The sequence below is a fragment of the Vanellus vanellus genome (genome assembly GCF_965231255.1).
Source record: "Vanellus vanellus genome assembly, chromosome: 3".
NCBI classification, from domain to species: Eukaryota; Metazoa; Chordata; class Aves; order Charadriiformes; family Charadriidae; genus Vanellus; species Vanellus vanellus.
The window spans coordinates 85,559,310-85,580,200 of NC_138907.1; positions in this window are offsets into that span (position 1 = coordinate 85,559,310).

The window sequence follows — 20,891 nt, forward strand, 5'->3', positions numbered from 1 at the left end:
ATGACATAAAGCATAATGAGCTAGAGCTATATTTCTGTCCCCAAATACATACTATAAGATGATGAAAATAATGGAAATGCATATTTTCTATTAGGATATGCAAGTTCCATTGCACTCATGAAGATAACACTTACAATGTCAACTAACATTTCGACTGAAGTTACCAAGCTATTTCAAGACAATAAACCCCCTGCACTGTCTAGCTACACTGTACTTTTTCTCTAATTTTTGCTTCACTTTGATTTGGGAAGCAGATATGAAATGATATAACATTTTTCACAGAAGGAGGCTTAGATTTTTATTTTTCATTTACATGGCTTCATGAAACAATAGTACTTTGGTACTAAGGAAAACTAATCTGAGAGTCACCACTACTCACAGTGGTGTTCAGCAATGACCGGAGTGTAAAATTGTGTTGAATATCTCCTGCTGTTGTTTCCACACAGGAGCTTTATCTTTGCTGCTGCAGTGTGGATGGTTCTTGTTATAAGGCAAAATGAATTTAGCAGTTTGACTTCTTTTGAGGAAATATATTCTGACAAATATCTGGAAGCATTTGAGGGAAAGAATGTCTCATGTCAAACATGTTGATCAGTTGCATTGACACACACAATGCTGTCGAAATTCCAGACAGTGTTCTTCCCTACCAAATTACCCAAACCTTCAATGCATCAAAGTCAAAATATTTTGCAATGAAAGCTTGAATTTTAAACTCCAATACAGTTATTTTTGGCTGTCCAGATGAACAGAATGAGGAAACACTTCCCTGTTATTTCGATGAACTTTTCTAGCTCATATCCAGTAGTTTACTGGATATGCGTTACAAATGCATGTTGAGTTTGGTGGAAGATCCAATGCAACAATAAATATGTACGTGCTATTGGTTAGAGGAGATGTGTATGAAAACATGCCAACTAACAACTGAATATGGGAAATATTATCTAGGTTCATATGCACATAGCATGTTTTCCTTAAGACTGAAGAACAAGAATAATTATAACAGTAATGGGGAGGACAGCAACATGTCCATTCAATTAAATTCTGAAGTGGGATAGAAAATGTAAAGAAAATTAAATTTCCAATCTTGATATAGCTTTAAGTGACATCAAAAATCTTATCTACGAGAAAAAAAAATTGGAAAGATAAGACGATAGAAACTCAGCTGGTATAAATCACAAGCAGTTTACCGCCTTCAGTGATTTCTGCTGGCTGGGAGTCAGTTTCAAGGTCATGAGGTGTATTCTGGCAATTCTTGAAAATAAAATTCCTAGAGCCTTGAAAGTAAGAAAGTCCTCTTCCTATGAATGATTAACAATTTCAAACTCTACAGTTTGAACTGTCACAACTGTAATCATACTACCTTAGTTGCTTATAGACAACAGAAAGCAGTCATATTGCCATTGCAGTGCTGCCTTCTGATTAGCTTAGTCCCATGATGAAGTGCTAAAGGCCATTACAACTTCCAGTGCTGTCAGGCAGGAAAAATTTTCATCTGGGTTAATATAATATTTACCCTGAAATCAAGTGCCTTTCTTCATACCAGTCGCCTATATCTGGGGGAAATACCATTGTCGTATCATTTTCCCAGTCAGTTCTATTCTGCATTTTAGTGTCTCCTGCTGATTTTAGCCTTCATAAAGCACCAAAGCTTAGTCACACCTATAGTGAATCCACAGAGTTCAAAGAGCTCTGTGGGACTACATTTTCTGAAGCATCAATATAGTTTGAAAAGTATACACCTTCAATATTAATGAATTAGCTTATAAAAAAAAATAAAGTTATAATAATGTTAAATCAAAGTTCCTTTGTGCTGTTACTTTAAGAATCTTATGAATTTAACAGGACTTTGGGTATCTCTATTATATTTATTAGTTGCAAAACAAAATATGTAACAGTTTTAGACATAGGATAAAATTAACTGAATGATAAGGGTATAAAACTTGTTTTCTGACAGGAGATATTTAAAAATAATTATTGCACCTATTGCCTCTGTTGACGAATATGCTATATCATACGGAAAAATGTTTATAATAGTTTATAACCATTTATAATTGGTTATAGTTAGCATAAACCCATTCCTATAATATAAAAATTAAAACTAAAAGTATTGCTATCAAAATATAATTAATAATTGTTACACTGAAAGTGTTTGGGAGAAGGAGAAGAAAACAATACTTAAAGGAACTGTGAGAAGAAATACGGTTGTTTTATTCTGCATCAGGACTTCATGTCAGTGAAAAAGGACAAGCTTGAAAAAATACAAAGATTGGAATGCACTTATAGGCTTATTTGAAAATAAGGAAAATGTTTAGCTCAGAACCCGTCTAAAATCTAACTCTCAGTTCTATGATCTAGAAGCTTATAACGGAAATCCTGATCACATGTTTTAAGATTTTTGTTCCAATTTGGCAACTTGGTAAGTTGCCTGGAAACTCAGTTAAAGGAAATCTTTTTAAATAGAAAAAGAATATGTCTTTCCTTAGCCACTGGAATCACAGTTAAGTGAAGGTATCACAGTAGATGGGACTATTGAAAGACTCCATGGATTTCCTTCTGATGAGGCACTGAATGAGATTCTGTTTACCTGAATGAGGACTGAGCACCAAAAAACTTCCTAGGTTCCACCTAAAGCAACTCACTCTGTCTGGTTTTCAGCAGCATTTGAAGCTTCTCAGGTATATCAGGAATCTGGATGCTGTCCCACTGCCTTCCCAGGCGCCAGGTATCAAACTTTGAAGTTGAAGACGGCTATTTATGTCAGACTTAGTCAAATTAATTTTCTGCAAATGTGATCCAGTTTTTTTTTAAAACAAGTATGGTAAATACCTCTTTGTAAAATTATACTTATTTTTGCTTTCTCCCATTGTACTCCTTGATAAAATCTTTGGCATGGCAATATTTAAAAAGACTTTTTTTTTTTTTATCTTTTTGAACCAGCACATTATTGTCTGAAGCTGTAAAATCATTGGTCACTTTTAAATATTAGAATTAGTATCCTGGGTTTCTTCTTCCTATTAAGACACGTATTTGTTTCATGAGAACTAGATTATCTGGAAACCAAGTTTCCTTTCCGTATTGATCTGCAGTGCTTATAAAATAACTCTTTACTCCTGAACTGCAAAGGAACTAACTTCAATGGGAAATTAAACCTAATAAAACTTTACACAGTGCGATAGCTCTCCGTTACTTTCAGCACAACTGTTTACATGGCCACTATCTAAAGCAAACATTTCCTGACCCATTTTTGGCTCCTTTTCAGTATTGTGTTATATTTAATATAATGCTTATAGGCCAAGTCAATTTGGCGAAGCTTAATTTCCTCTGAACGTGTCGGTCGTCAGGGAGCTACTTTTCAGGTCAGTAGTTTTGTAAATACAGCTCTGAAAGGGTAGGTATGGGTCGATATGGCTGGTGGTGGAGGTACTCTTTCCTAAAACTGCTTTTTGTGCAAACTATATGTGTGCAGTACCATAGCAGCAGTAACATACAATGGGTGCATCATGGTCGATTCCAAAACAAAAAACCTTGTTCCGCTCCTGCTAAAGGATCCGTGCACACCAGGGAGACTCATTTTTCTGCTGTTTAACCTCAGGTCATGGCTTAGCCAATGGCCTAGTCACAAGCCTACAGCCCCAAAACACTACTCAGTGCTAAAAATGCTAAGAATAATTCTTCTGTCTTTGATGTCCTATATTCTGCTTCTGCGTACCTCTGCTTCATCCTCCTAGATCTCCTTTTCCTCCCTCCTCCTTCCTCTACTTGCTGCTTTCCTGAGTCTGTGATGCCTGCTTGTTCACGCTGGAGACCTAGTCATTCTGTCTCTGAGTCATCTGAAGGTCTAACAGTCTCTCTTCCTTAAAATTGATAGCTCCCCCTCCTATCCCTCATCTTTCTCCAGTCCTTAGTGGTGTTGCTCAGCCAGCAATGAGGTTTTCCACTTATTGCTACTTCAGGCTTTCCAAAATACTCAGGTATCTCTTTCTTTTCATGTCTCAGGCTTTGGGCTTTCCAAAATACTCAGGTATCTCTTTCTTTTCATGTCTCAGGCTTTTCCTTCACACTGAACACCAGATATGAAAAATTTCAGTCTAAATAGTCTAGATATGGGTTGCATTCCAGCGAAAGTTTTGGGTGGCTTACTTCATTTTCCTTTCAGTCTGTCATCAAGCTTCTGTGTCTGTGTCATCTCATACACCTTGGGTCAGAGGTTACCCAGTTTAAAGTGTTAATTCTACTTACAGTAGAAGTAAAAATGCCAACAGAGAATATATTTTCCATTCATCAACACAAATAAAATGTGAAATGTATAACAAACTCTGGGTATTTGTTTTTTGGGTTTTTTTTGTTGTTGGTTTTTTTTTTTTTTTTTAATATTTTAAAAAAACCTTAATGAAAATTGAAAAGGAGGATACAGGGAGTTAACTTTTTTCCCAGCATTCTAGATTCAGATTGATGTGAATTTCTACGTTATACTTCAGTTACCATGTAATTGAGAAACAGTGGATCTTTCTGGAAGGGAACAAAGGAGACACACAGGGAAAAAATGTTTGCATCCTATTGGAGGGCTTTACAGAGGAAAATATACATTCTAAATTAATTACACGTAAGTATTATCTGGTGCCAAAGTTATATATATATACAGTACATTTTTTACAGCAATTCTTTCATGTCAGTGGTGGAAGTGTAATTTACATCCTAACAAGTGCATTAATCTCCTTTGAACTTGAAGAAAGGTGCCTCTGCGGGTATGATGTATTCCTGCATATGAAGCAGTTTATCCTTTTGCAATTGCATGTTAATTTTGAAAAATAAAACATAATACTTAATTTAAATTTCTCCATCCATAAGCAAAGCAATAGATAATACAAAATTAAATGTTCTAGCAAGCAAGTAAATTGTATTGATGGAAGACTCTAGAAACTGTTTTAAGTATTTTAGTAAGGTGTTTTTAAATTTAGAAATATGTGAATTGCATTCTTTATAATAAAAGGAAAAGAAAAAAATTAAATAAACTTTTACAAAACTTACATAAATTTACTTTTTTTCTCATTATCTTAAACTGGTTGACTGTAGTAGATTGTAGGTCTGCTTGCATCAAGCTCTGGACCTGCAAATCTGGATTTCATTTGAATCCAAACCTGAAAGTCAGCTTTTCTTAAAATATTACAGAAATAAAACTTCTATTGAAGAGATCCTTTTTTTGATGCAACAAAGATTCAGTAAAAAAAAAAAGCACTAATTTTATGGTTCTGCAAACTACTTTGATCCACTTTTGCTTCTGTTACTATGATCTGTTGAGAAGGAGTACAGAAAGAATGTTTCGTGCAAAATCCTACTTTTAGGACATTTGAGAAAGCTCAGAGCTTCAACTAATTCAGATAAATTTGGATATGAAATTGAATTAAAAACCTGTGAGCTTTGGAATATTTATCTTAATCAAGCTGAAGATCCAGCCACCCCTGAAGTTTAATACACAGAGTGCTTTTTCTCCTTTAATTATTAACTTTGCCTCTGGACAAAGTTTAACTTTATATATATATATATATTTAATATATCTTGATATCAGGTATACAAATTTCATTGGATACATTGAAAAGATACTTTTTATAGTTTATGCCCTAAAAAACACAGAGCGAAATTCACAGAAAACATGCATGACTCTCATTTGTCTAGAGAATTTGTAAATTCAAAAATTAATAAGGAATACACAGAAGTAAATTACAAAACACTTGTGATCTCACATTTGCATGTACCTGCATGTACCTGAACATGCATAATATCTGGTTCCACAGGAGAGGACACATGTCAGCAGCCAGAATTAAGTCATCAGGCAGGAGACAGTAATACGTTCACACAAATAATAACTTTGTGATAATCGCTTTATAAAATTACCATGAATTGTTTGAAATCTTTCACAATAAACACCTACTTCTCGGCATGTTGAAAGACACAGATATTCTGAGCTGATAAAGTGTGGAGGGACAAATAATTACAAGTTTAAAAACACACGTAGCACTAGGTGGAATAATGACAAATAATAAATCGTTCACAAAAGCTACAGGGTTTGGAGAGGATACAGGCCTGGGGTACTGCCTAAAGGTGCTGTCATGGTGCCCGATACACTCTTTTTTCAGTCTCAGGCAACTTCAGCTTCTCGTTTGATACAGACAATTCTGCTGAATTTTAATTTGAAACCACAGGGCCTTACTTCTACAACTGTCTCTGGGACATCGTTTAAGGCAGTGTCCTTCCAGAGGGATTTTTAGTATCTGCTGTCACTCCCAATGATGCCGTCATTCCCACTTCATGCATGTGAGGCATAATTAGCAGTGCTTGGTAATCTGTATCCTCTGGTCTGGCACCATTCTGCTTTATAGCACACTGTTTTCCTTTTACAGTTGACTGCAAAAGCAAAGAGGAATTATGTTTGTGCTTTGGGTGTAGGCTTTCCGACCAGTGTGACACTCAGGCAATGACTGTATGTACTGCACCTACAATGCCAGTTTGTGAGGTCATTGAAAATATTCATAATTAATTTTGTGTTGATTGACAGGCTAATTTCTTCTCAGAGGAATATGCAAAGACAATTGTCAGTCAGCGTTAGCCACAAGGCTACGTAAATTGTGTTAGAGATGCTCAAGGCAGAGGTTAAGCTTGCGTGACTTCAAAAACTTGTGCCATACTTCATACAGTTAAATCAAATCATGACCAGTTAGACAGCTGATTCAAAGTTGTTTTGTATTTAAAGAAGCTTTTTCTGAAATATGTTTCTTATAACCATGTTGGTTTCATGAGGGTTTTTTAGAAGAATAAAACAAGCCCTCTATTGTCAAATTTGGAAGAACTATCTTCTGATGACACCTGAAAAAAAATCAAAACTTATTCATAGTGTAAAAATATTTCATTTCTGCATTTTGTATTGACTACTTCAAGTTTTCATCTACAGATGCTTCTTTGAAAATAAATCATATTTCAATATGTAGCTCCGAAAATACAATATGCCCAAATCCCATTCATATTATTTCTACCCTAGCAACACTTTTGATCAAATCAAAATTGATTGTTTTCTAATCAAAAATGTTAACCTTTTCAGGTTTTGTTCCAGTCTGGAATTAAAAAAAAAAAAGAAAGGTATTAGGGAAATTACAGTGGTCAGAAAGATTTACTCTTTCTACTCATATGTAAAATTGATGCCTTACTAGAGGCAAATTAATTGATTTTATGAGTTATTTTCATCATTTACTGATATAAAGTTTCAGCTGCATATCCAGAAGGCTTTTAATATACACTGATGAGGAAATACAGAATAGCTTGTATAAAAATGTGGAAAATGTGAAAGCAGGCGAGTTCAATTTCAAAGTAGTCAAGTCCTATTTATTGTGACTCCCAGGGAAATTTATACACAGGAATTCAGAAAGACACCCTGTCTCCCACATTTTCCAGCTAGATGCCTCTAAGTGCCTGACTACCTCAGAGGTGTCAGAGGGCTGCTACTTTTGTTAGAGAAATCACTTTTTTGGCCTGTTTCTGTTCGGAAGTGCACATTTCTATGGGCATGATCTCATGTCCAATTAGAAGGTAAGAAGTTAGATATTTTAATCAACCTTGTCTGGTAGAAATCATCTCAGCATCACTGAAGCCAGCAGAGTTACAACAATTTGTACCACCACATAATCTTCTCATAAAATTTTATTTTAAAACATAGATGGTGCTGAATTTTTTTGAAAATGTTTCTCAAGCTTCACACATTTGTCATTTGTTCTGCACCTTCAGTGACATCTATTCATTTACTGGAAATGAAGGATAATGCAATCATCCTAAGGCTCAGTACTGTGATGAAGAACTGCAAAGACTTGCAGTAAAATGTAAAATATGAACACATACAAGTACCTATATACACACTTATGTACATTTTTTTTACACATAAATATGTATATATTATTGCTTAATCAAAATAAGAAGTTCTTACCTTGTTTAAGAGGATGAATTTTGGCTCTTTGGTAGTCAGGACAAAATACTCCACTTTCACTCATTTCAAACATATCTGTAATATTATGCAAAATCTCCTCCATCTGATTTACATGAGAGGGTTTTTTAAAGCACATTTTACATTGAAACTTTTTTGGGGGAAAAAAAAGAAGAAAAAAGATTGGGTACTTGCCCATTTTATAAACAGGTCACATTGATGATGGGAAATAAAATTCAGCTATCATTTCCTGATTTGCTCTTTCTCCTCAAAGTTTTCTTTTACTCCACTTCTTTATTAGATATGACAAAAATAATCCCATTTTTCTTCAGCAGTTCAGGCATTTAACACTCCCTCTGAATCTAATCAGAGGTTGTTTCCCCCATGATACACAATGAATTCTCTGAGGAGCTCAGAAAGCACATTCTATTGTTTTTATGTGGCTTTTTTAGACTCCTTCCTGAAGGAAATCCTTAGTCCAATAAATTTCTTAATCACTTTGAAAAACATGTTTCTTTTTTTTTGTTTGTTTGAGATGTGTGGGGTTGTTTTGTTTTGTCTTGTTTTTTTTTTCCTTGAAAGGTGTTTGAAGTCCTTGAATTTACCCCTGGGCCCAATAGCCATCTTTAATTCTCATTTCTAATCCCTGAACACTCTTAATCAAGTCTTCAGTAGTTTTAATTATTATTCAACATCTTATTTAGGATTAAAATTTTTCTATGATTGTACAATGAATACAGATCATGAAATACTCGTCGTATAATTGCAATTAAAAGAGTAATCCCTCCAACAAAGTTTAGAACAATTTAAAGTACCAAGGATTTAAGAGAGCTAAGTGATTGGAAAGGAGATTTATGGCTTGGCCAAATGTCCTGAAAATTAAAACAGGTTTGTAAGCATTCTTAGGAGAAAGGAAATTGCTATGATGGGCCAAACGTGGAATCTGTCAGGTTTGATAGACTGTCTCGTACTTTGGCCAGTTCAAAGACTTTCAGAAAAAAGGTCTGAGGACCTCACAGCAAGAGAGTGTAGAAAAATCTGCATTTATAGTTGGGTCTCTTCCTGATCTTTGATATCAGAGAAAGCTTGAATCCTGAAGCCTGAAAGTAAAGATCTCTGCAATAAAGTTGCCATTAATTATAAAAAATCCCATGTACTCCTGATATCAGTCTGTAAGTCCAGCTTTTTTGGTTAAGTTTATTGTTTCAGAAACTACAGTCTCCAGAGGACTAAAAGATTTCCAGGATGATCAGGATAACTGGGCATAATCTAAAAGTTTAAACATATGATAAAACCCGAAGTGATGGAAAACGTGCACAAAAATGCAGTGTCCCCAAGTCTTCTTTTCCACTGTAACCAGAATGTCATTTTATGAGGCTCATTAGGCTTACAAAAAACAAGTACCTCACCTAGCCAATAAAACACTTACATGTATTTTAACCCTATAATAAGTTAATTAGCCTGTGAGTTACTGTAGAGATGCTTACCAAGATAAGCATCTTGGTAAAACAGCTGAGAAGGGGAAAAAGATGAATTCAAGAACAGCAGGTGTTGAGCTCATGTTCCTTTCAGGAAGCAAATATTTTTTATTTCCTATGAACAACACTTAAGAGACACAGATGACCTTATACAAAAGGAGCTTTTGGTGAGCCTTAATGCAAAAATTCCTGCTGCTGACTGCTCAGTAAGATAAATGGTGGTCAAGACTGTACAGAAGGACAAGTCAGTTAAACATAGTACTGGTCCATTGGTGCTGCTGTCCAGCTACATCTTTTCCAACCTGGGCAGCTTACGTTCACAATTCTGTCAGTACAAGTTCCCATGGGCCTAATGTAGCACACACTGCCTTTTCATGGGTTTAGTGCTGTTTTATAGAATCATAGTATGCTTTAGGTTGGAAGGGACCTTGAAGATCATCTAGTTCCAACCCCCCTGCCATGGGCAGGGACACCTTCCACTAGACCAGGTTGCTTAAACTCCCATCCGGCCTGGCCTTGAACACCTCCAGGGATGGGGCATCCACAGCTTCTCTGGGCAACTTGTTCCAGTGCCTCCTTTTTTCCCTGCATTCCGGTAATATAGAAGTCTTTGGCTGAGATGTAATGCTTCACACTACAACAGTTCGGCTGCTTTCACCTGCGACATACATTTCATGTCTCAGTACCTTGCCTGGCCCTTCCTTTTCTACTCTGAGTAGCAGCACGCATTTGGATTTTCTACATTATCCTACCCTTTCTTGGCTTTTCCACAGCTCTCTGAATAGCAAGCAAGTATTGTGTGGCTTCCCTTTTAAAACAGCTTTTTGGTGTTTTCCTCACTTTGAATTCATTGAGCAAATTAAACTGCATTGGTGCAAGCCCAATGACAAAATAACTTGAGAGGGAGGTATTAGTTTGTAAAAGAAAATCCTCCAGTGTAAATGGCTGAGTGTCTTAACACAGTTGATTAGGAAAATACACCCGAAATTCTCAGAACACACTTGAAAAAAGTCTTATCTGTCAAGGGAGTAGTGGGAGGAGAGGCAAAAGAAAGGAATTAAGCCATTCAGAAGAGAGTTTCCTGGCAGGTGGCTTGATTTGTGCTACTTCAGCAAATGGAGAAAAACAAACAGACAAGCAAAAAATTACAATAGTACTCAAGGTGATTCATTAAATTACGTTTTCATTAATGTTTGAGGATGTCGTTAAAACACTAAAATATTGAGAAGTTTTCCATGTAATAGGCGTTAGCCACTGTATCACACTGAGATATAGCCTAGCGTTGCCCTTTTTCATACTGGGAGACTGCTGAAAACCGTCCTGTGTTGTCTGTCATCAGTGTTCTGTGTGGGACTTCCTGCAAGTTTTCAAAGACAATAATGAAACCTGGGGATTGTATCCTTTTGAGCAAGTGAGTCACCAAAACATCACAGATGTTCATTACCATATGAATTTAGCACAATTTCTAAATCCCCAGATCACTGTTATCTCTGAATTTACCCTTTGTAGTGAATAGAAGAAAATTGTTATTTTATTTATCTGAAGACTGCATTGTGATAAGCAAAGTGCTGGAAATAATCATATGAAATTCACTGTAGCATAAGACTTTCTGGGAAGGAAAAGAAAAAACATGTTTTTTTTGAGGGAGAAGGAAGGATATAACAACTTTTAGTTAGAATAAAGAATTGTAATTGCTATTTCTGATACAATACATAATTTTTTCCCTCTCAAGAAAAAAAATCAAATTTTGTATGAAGAAATGGAGAATGTAGGAAATATCCCGTGGGCCTAGATTTATACCATGTTTATATTCCACTTAATAGTGAAGGAACCATGTCTACACAGTCTTTTGAAGGCACATTTGAGCTCAATCAGAGAGCACCAGAGGTGACCCAACTCCAACCTCAACTCTATGCAAGTGAGAGAGGGGCTTGTTAGAGAGTGTGCAGATCTGCACTAGCAGCTGCAGCATCGGCTTGAAAATCAGACAAAAACCACAGCTCCACTGAAGAAACTCTGTTTGCAAATACCATATAGTTACGCTCTCAGAACTACTCATTCGTCTATGGGCTCATGTTATTAGTAACCGGTTCTTGAGTAGTTTTGGCTGAAGCGAGCCAGCACTCTCCCATAGACTTCCTGGAGCTGGGTCAGTAGCTGGCATGGGCCACAGCAGTTTTCATTAATTAGGTAGAGACTCTGGTAGCATGAACACGAGCTGACCTGTGTCAACTAGCGTAGCTGATGGCTGTGTTTGAATTAAAGCCTTGATGCTTCTAAATAACCTCAAAAATGTCTTTTCCTCTTCCTTTTTCTGGTCCTCTTACTGCGTTACTTTTCATTTAAGCGCAGCTAAAAATTTCCCTTTCAACAAGTTCTCTGTTTCTCTGTACTGAAGTTCTTCAGCATGTCTTGCATTTGTTTATGCCATTTTAATTTGTTTACAACTGTATTTCAAAAATATATTTTAGATGAAGCAAACAAACAGGAAAGAAACATAGAATGTGGTGAGGACTTCAGACAGTGACCTAATATTTTAGGAAAATCAGATTCAGTGAAGAAAGAAGCCTGAATATAAGGCAAGAGGCATAAAAATACAGAATAAAAATGCAAATGATCCATTCTGGGACCATGACTGCACATAGCTCTGTCTACAGGTAGGCAGGACGTGGGAAGCATTCAGCTGGCTGGAAACCTGAACCCAGCACAGAAGTCTTTCTACAAGTGCCACAGCTGAAACTCCACATTGGGATTTTGAGGAGCAGGTACACTTCTTATCACTACTAAGTTGAGTTTGATATTTCTTCAAGACCTGGTGTAACAAGAAAAGAAAAGGGAAAGAAAATTCAGCCAATGAACACACCAGTGTAATAAGGAAATCAAAGGCATTTGTCTGCAGTGTGAAACAAACCCTCCACGTACAGTTACATGAATTTGTAATTTGAGGTAATTTGATTTAAGTTCTAATATTTACTAGCTTTTCATTTACAAGACAGCCATATTTGCTAATCCTGCAAGACAACCAAGCAATACCAATGAGCTTGAGGTTTCTTCCCAGTTTAAACTAGGTGAGATGAAACAAAATTACAGTAATGTGTAATCTCAAAGATCTGGCATTAGCTGAGGAACCTGGAGCCACTGGTTTCAATCAGTAAATTAAAAAAAAAAAAATCAGACAACCTTTCTCTATCACATTCTGGCATGAAAAAATTGAACAAAATTATGAAAATGACACATCCATCTTGTATAGACATTGGGGAGGTGGGGTGTGCATCTATTTTAAACTAAAATGTCCAGTTTCTGTCTGTAGAGGATTGGAAGTCTTGTGGTACTATAGGGACCAATGGCACCCACACAAATGGGTGGTCAGCAGCCACATGGAATAATTTGACCTTCCCAATCAACTCTTCACCCAGGACCTAAATGAAATGGTTGCCACTGAGTCAGATAACTTGGGGGCTGATACTTAAAAAAGACATGAGCCTTCTCAACTATTTAATTACTTAAAAAGGGGGCATTGATTCATACGGCACAAAGCAATCAACCTGATTACTAGACTAACAGAGTAATTAACCCGGTAAATATGATTATATCTACTTCACTTTTCTGCACAACTAACTAGTTTGGTTGAAACTAGTTTCAGCAGCTGAACTATTTTGGCCAGACATCATCCCTCTGTAAGGCCTGGAAGTAAATGAGAGTGGTGACCTTTGTAACTACCTTACTGCCAACCTTAAGTACAAATATTGCTTGCTTTGTTCTTTATTTATGCTTGAAACACTTGTTCTGACAAATAACATGATCACTGATCCTTCAGTACTTGCTGTAATCAGTAGGATCGGGTCAGCTAAATGGTTCATCCTGTCTTGTCTACATTGTTAATGAAACTCCAGCGTTATTACTTCTTTTCCATCCCTGGGGAACACAATTGACCAGTACCTTTGCATGTTCCAACCCTAGGCTTTCCCCACCTGCTGAAAGACACTTCTGAAACCGATTTCCATATGAAAGTATAGGTTCTTTTGTACTCCAGAAAATACAAAGTTAAATCCTAACCAGCTGAGGATCTGTCCCAGTTGCTTATTCTGTGTTAACTACTGCCTAGCACTCCTGCTGAGGCAAAATGCCTTGCCAGTACCTCCTGCAGTGGGCGATGTCTTAAAGGCACACATTAATCGTTAATTAACAGATTATAATTTAAAAAATAAACTCCAAACAGCTCATTGTGGTGACATTTAAATCACTCCATTCAGTTAAATAGAATGACAGTTTATTTAATAATGATCACAATGTTCCTTTTTTCCCTTCTTTAGCAGCATTCTGATACAAAAAAGATACCGTCGACAAATGCAATTCAAATGGTCTCTTTATGAAACAAAATTTGTGTGAGCTGATTTGACTCAGGCTGGTATTGTTTCTTGAAGGGCAGGAGGGGCGGCTGCGAGAACAATCTGTTTCTTTTAGGAGCCAACTCCGTATGGCTCACTGTGCAAAATAGTAATAATTGAAAAAAATACCAGTTTGGCTGAATGAGGATTGTAGGATTCAGCTGACTTTACAGTTTTAAGGGTATTTTTTTCTTTTTAAGAATGATTGGCCCTTGTGAAATGTGAGGAGCAAAGAACATTGCAGGATCTATTTTTATGGAAGGAAGCGTCCTTCTGTATGATCCCCAGATGAAAAGCTGTCATCCGTCTTCTGAATAAGTTTTATCCTCCTCCCCTTCAATGGCTTGTTTTTTGAAACTGCAGAAGACTCCAAGCAATTCTTTATAATTCCCTAAATAAAGACATCAGAGCATTGGCAGAAACAGTACATGAACAGGAATGGGCAGCTGTCTCTGTAAGGGGAAAGAAAGAAAAAAAAAAAAAAAAAAGGAAAAAAAATGCACGCTTACCAGCTTAGTTAAAAGCTGTGAAATGTTATTATTGAGTGTATGTCAATGTGATGTGTCCTTCCAGTTTAAAATGGTGCTTTAAAACGATGCTTCAAGCAGAAGATTTCTCATTTATGATATATTAACCTAAGTCTATGAACTCTTCTGTGGAAAGAGTCTTACCAGTCCATCAAAGGTAATTAAAAGCAGAGAATAAACTTCAAAGACAAAGTGCAAATTGAATCAGGGGCAAAAAAAAAAAAAAAAGAAGAAAAAAAAAAAAGGAAGAAGAAAGAAAGGAAGGTAAAAACCATATCTTTTCATTTGGGAACATTTAAAAAGGCATCTATTGATATCAGGCTACAGAGACGGTTTTAAGGATGACCAGAAATATAAACTACACTCTGAATTTTTATTCCATTTTATAGAACTGATGTAAAAAGATGGTTCAGGTTGCAGTGTTAAGTGTTACATTGCACATTCTTTATGGTGTGTTATTATTAGGTGGATAATGCATTCTACTAATAGCTTGGACATTTATTGCTATAATTGTCACACACACCCCTTATTTTTTTCCCTTGGATCAGTTCTATTTGCTGGTCAAATAATTCATTCTTTTTGTATAGCGCTGTTTCCTAAATAGCTTTGCCAAGTGTTCTATTCAGTATTCAGTAGTCTGTTCTGTGGAATGTACAACTTTAACTTTGTCTCTGTATGCGTTCATTATAGCAGTCTTTAATTGCAGGATCAGATAATATTTCTCAAATAGCAGTCTAATATTATATTATTTGTTCTTGGATTTTCACCCCATTTTTTTTCTGGGAACATTCAAAGACATGTGCAATAAATGCATTGCAGTGGAAAATTAAAATTTTATTGTCATTATTTAAAGCATTAAAGCTGTTGAAAAAAATCTTAACAAATAGGATTTTTTGCATTAAAAAATGCATATTCTTCCTCTCCTTGTTTATCTTGCAAAACTAGCCAAACATCTTGCACAAGCCATCTTCACACAGAAAATAATAACCTGTAATAAGGATAATGGCAGTACCAATAAATATTATATTCAGAGAGAATAAACCTGCAAAATTTAAATCTGAAAGCTGAAAGTTTCAGAAACCTATGAGAGACTATAATGGACTATAATGAAAAACATGATTCATTTAACTACAGATGTTGGTACAGCTCCCATTGTAAGAAGCAGAAATCATCTTTGTTGTCTTTAGTCAACTCTCGAGTAAAGGCAAATTGTTTAGATATACTGTGGGATAAATGAATGAGAATTTATTTACCTAGTGAGTAATTCTTCATAGTTTTCATATTTTCAAAATCATAGTGCATGGAACTGTTTTTTTACTATTGGGATTTTTTACTTATTATGTTCCAAAACCTACTTCCAACAAAATCTCTGATCTTTTCAAGTCAAGATAGGGTTAAAACACTAAATCATGATATTGCTTTTTATGATTCAGCAGTGGGTGAATATCTTATTCGCCCCCCCGCCCTTGCCTGGGAAATCACCTATTAAAAGTTCCAGTTGCTTTTGATCTTAATCCAAAGCTCATCAAAATCAATAGTTGTCTTTCCATTGACCTCTAGTATGATTAATACTAGTTATTTTGGAGGATAAGTGGAGTGGATATATGTGTGACATGAATGCAACTTTACAGAGAACCATTGGTACCTCTGTTTCTTAACTGTTTGCTCGTGATTTGTGGCTATTTACATAGGGCAAAAAGAGCACTTGAACTATAGGAAAGGAATGAAGGGAAGAAACAGGATAAGAGGAAACCACTTAGTGGTTTTAGTTTATGTTTCTATTCTATTTTGATCTAATTTAAAATTAAAAGGCAATGTGTAGAATGTAACATATTTCAGAGGGTGAAACAGATGTCTTATAGGAAAATAAAGCTCCTAAGAACAATGTTAGAAGTAATCAAAAGTTAAAACACCCAATCAATTCAAAGCCGGTAAAGCAGAGATTTCATAAAATTTGAAATAGATAGAGGTTTAATATGGAAACAAAACCAACAGAGAAAGAGAAAGGGGAAAATAGACTGATCTCTTTTTACTTTATTTTTCTTCTCTCCATTGTTTGTTGCATTTCCTTGTTCTGTGTTAGCTTAAAATTAGATGTGAACTCTAGCCTTTCTTAGTGTTTATTTTTTATACAGAACTTTGCTGGAACTACTCATACTTATGATGTTAAACACATTTTTCAAAAGGATCATAATTTTTTTGCAAATGGTTACTTCTTTATTCTTTCTTCAGAAAATTCCAGACCAAAATTATTCTTTTAATGTAGCAAGCAGTGTTTTTGTTGAACAAAAAGGGAAGAATATATTTTGAGTCAGGGTATTCATACAGTGCAATAAATTTGTGATTCCATACTGGCATTTTCCTTTTCAGTTTAACCAATGGTTATAAACTGCAAGAAGTATTTTCTCTTTCTGAATGTTATTTCTACAGATATTTAGTAGCTGTCTGTGTCTTGGGCTCAACACTGAAATTTACTTCAAGAAGAAATGAGAACTGGCTGCATGAAATGTTTTTTTCTCAGGCCTTTATTGTCGGAAGGGTGAAATGCATGGAATAGGACAGGACCACACTGAAAAGTCACAAATGATTTTTACTTGGCTTGATAGTTTGTAATTAACAGTTTCTTCTGGTAAATGTCTATTGCTACACTTCATCACCTGGACAGAACACGGATGTGTAGCCTCTGCGATCCTACCTGATCTATAGAGTGCATGTCTTTTCTCATATTTATTTGTCATTATCTAGTACAAACAGGACAAGGAATTTTCTGTGGGACAGAAATAAATTATAGAGACTAATCTTGAATATGGACTTCGGAAAATTGTCATCTCTTTAACATTGTTTTGTGAAGAAATTTGTTGGAGGCCAGAACCTGACACTTTGCGCTTATGCCCTGAGAATGACACTTCCAATGGCAAAGTAACAAGTGAGATATCTGAACCATTGTAAGCAAAATTCTGTCCTCATTTCACCTATTCCTTTCTATATGAATGCTAATGGCAGCAGTATATTACTCAGTGCCTGAACATTCACCCCCGAGCCCCAAATCAAACCAAAAAATCTCTAAATCTCCTTCAAGAAGAAATAATGTATTTATTTCACTGTCAATCCATGTTTAATGATTATTAGGGCAACCAATTAATTAAAATGAATTACATGAAAATGAATGCAATTAAAATGAAATGAGAGATGGGATTACAGCCTCTGTACTTTGTACTGGTCTACCTGGTAACTTTTATGTCCTTAGTGATCAGTTTGGAAAGGTCTGAGAAGAAGGGAAGGTGGCTCAAAGATGTACATGTTCTAAAAGTTTTGCTGACTCTGGAGACAGAATAAAGAACAGAAATTATTGTTGCCTCCAAGGAAAGAACAATTATAACTCAGCCAATTCGGAGAGGATAGGATGACGCTGGGGAGACTGGGAGCTCAAAGCTCTGAGTTGTGTGTGTGTGGGAGGGGGAGTGGAATTGGTTAGGAATACGGGACACAGTCTCATAGGGAAACCGACTTCATTAATTCTGCTAATTTAACTTAGCTTTAACTCCTAAGCACAGTAACAATGAGGTGAGAGCTCTTAAATGGGTGAATGCACATCGTAATTTGGTTATTATAAGCCTGACTTACAGATATATAAATATCTGTATATGCATATATAAATATAAACGTATCTATATGTGCAGATATGTATGTGTGTCTGTACATGTACATATATAAACGTGTATACATGCATGCAAATGTGTATATGTGCTTGTAATAGGGAAGGTGCCAGCAGATGGCACTCAAGAATGTATAACTGATGGGTTTGTTGGCTGCCTTTTCATGAAGAAATCAGTAAGAAAGCTAATCAGTTCTGGAAACAACAATGGATGGCCTCCACCCAAGTCAAAAACATAATAAAGTCTCTACTTGAAAATAATGCAATGGTTCTCTAACCTCCAAAGAGTCTTTGCATTGTCTGGGGAGAGTTTGTACGTACTAAGTCTCAGGTGGGACAATTGTTAACACTATGGCTGTCTCTAGAGTACTACGTAAAAGATTCAGAAGTTATTTATCTTTTTGTCTCTGAGAGCAGCTGTCCTGGTGTGATGCTTCACTAGCAAGTTAAACTTTTTTATCTGCTGAATTAGGGCAGCTGCATCCAAACTGCCTGATGGGAGTTGACCCAGCCATGCTAACCATTGTGTATTCTGGACATAATCTGGAAAATAGCTCACCCAAGACAAAACCATGAAGACTTTTCTAATCATTTAAATAAACAATTGAGTCCTTGGCCCTGTTTAGTTTCCAGATATAGATTTCTCATTTAGTTTTTGTAAGTGGCATTGTATCTGCAACAGAAATGATGAAAAACACGTATGAATGCACTGCAATCAGGAAGAACTAAGTAGAAATTGTTCCTGGTAAAAAGGGATTTAAGAACATCAGCAGATGGAGATTCAAGTTTGATAGTTTAGAAAATACAACTGTGTACAGGCATACTCTACTGCACTTACACTTCAGTCTTGCCACCCCTACCAGCACGTCTGCATATCAGAAGAAGACACAGGTCTACACCACCCTCGCATATCCCCAGATTCTTCTTGGAAGGAAATCTGAGCACAGAGGTGTGAATTGAACCACACTGCATAACCATAGCTCACCAGATCTGCACAGCTAGGAGAAAAAAATAAAATACCAGCCCCTCCATATAGACACAACCAGACCATTTAAAAGACAAGGAAAAAAGAGGGGAAAAAAAGTGGGGGGGGTGGGGGGGAGAAGGAGAGGGAGAGGAGCATCAGCTTTTGCCATTGGAAGTGAGAAGACTGAGTAATCAATAGTGAAAAATAACACCCAGACTGGAAAAGCACTGAGACCATGGCCTTGTAAAGATCACATTTTAAACCATGTGCTGGATAAAAGTGGCTTGAAGCCACAAGTAAAGAAACACTCCTTGTGGTTTGTTGGTTTCTTTTTTTTTTTATTTCTCCTGTGTTCAGGAAAATGGGCTCTTGTTCGCTAAGAACAAATGGCATTTATCATAGCTTATTTCATTATGAAAATTCATCTCCTATGAGATAACCCTCTTGGGTCTAAAAGCTTCACCTGACTGCTCAGATGATGAGAGATAGCAGTAATGTACAGCCTGGGTTTGGAAGGCCCAGGAATGTGTGTTACAAGTTGCTTCCTTTCTGAAGATATGCAGTCTTATGCCTTTCTCGTTCAACCTTAAGAAAAAATTAAACCATGAGTGGGACTTAATTTGGGAGCACAGACTTTCAAAATAATCACAGAAGAGGAAATTTATTCCTCCATATCATTCTAGCTGGAACTTGATCTTTGTAAAGCTTATGTACGTGCTACTGTCCATCCCTTGTATCTCCATTTTTCTTAAAAGGGCTTGTTTTGATATCTAAATCTTATCTGGCATCAAACACAGTCAGTTGTATCCTTCTAATTTCCATGAATAATCTCATTCATAAACACACCATGAACATATAATGCACACATGCAGAGAGCAGAATCTGGGTATTTACTCCACAACAGAAAATCTTTAGGTCAGCCACAATAGTTTCCCATGAGGAATGATTTTGCCTGTTAACCATTTTAAATAGCCAGAAATAGAGAAAGCCTGAATAAAACTTTGTCTGAAAGGGTACAGAGAAGTCAGAAGACGAATGATGCTGACTTCTTGCCAATTAAACTCTTTTTTTTTTTTTTTTTTTCACAAATGAAAAGAATTCTGGGGTATGCTACACTCCGAGGCAACTGTCATTCCTGATCTAGTTTTCACACATTATTTTTCCTGCTTTTTCTCAGCTGTAATGAAAAGACTACCAGAATAAATTGAGAGAAAAGGACAGGTGAATCTGTTGAGAGCCTCTCTAATGACTGCTTACCGCTGCATTCTTTCAATGATAGCTTAATTAACTAGTTGTGGTATATATCCGCTATCCTTAGTGAGTACATATTAAAACTTTTATGTATACTCACACATACAGCTTTGAACACAGCTTTCAAGATACAAGGTGGGGTTTTTTTCATTTTTTTTTCTTGATGCTTTTCCTCTAATTCTCTTAGCAATCAGCTAACCCTAATTATATTTAGTCTACAAAAGGTTTCTGTATGCTGTTGTAATATGCCACCTGAGAGATACCTCCTTGAAGTTTAGTAGAGTTTAATAAAAAACTAGTTAGTGAAGGCTAAATCCCGGAAAGAACTAATGCCACAAAGTCACTTTGGTTACATGGGAATTCTCCTTTTACGGTACAGACACGTGCTACTCCTAAAAGCTTTAACTGGTTCGATAGATTCCTGCTTCTTGCTGCATTTCTTGTTCAGCCACAGTTACCTAAGAAATGCTATTTTAGATTTGCAGGAGTTTTACAGTGTTACATAAATTGCTTAAACACCTTTATGTAAAAGAGAAGGGTTTATTTTCCTTCCTCTCACAAAATAACAAAAATAATTTCACCCTTCTCTTACATCCCAAATGACAAATTACTTAAATTCTTTAAGAAAAGAAAACATTTTTATAATACTCTATACAGTA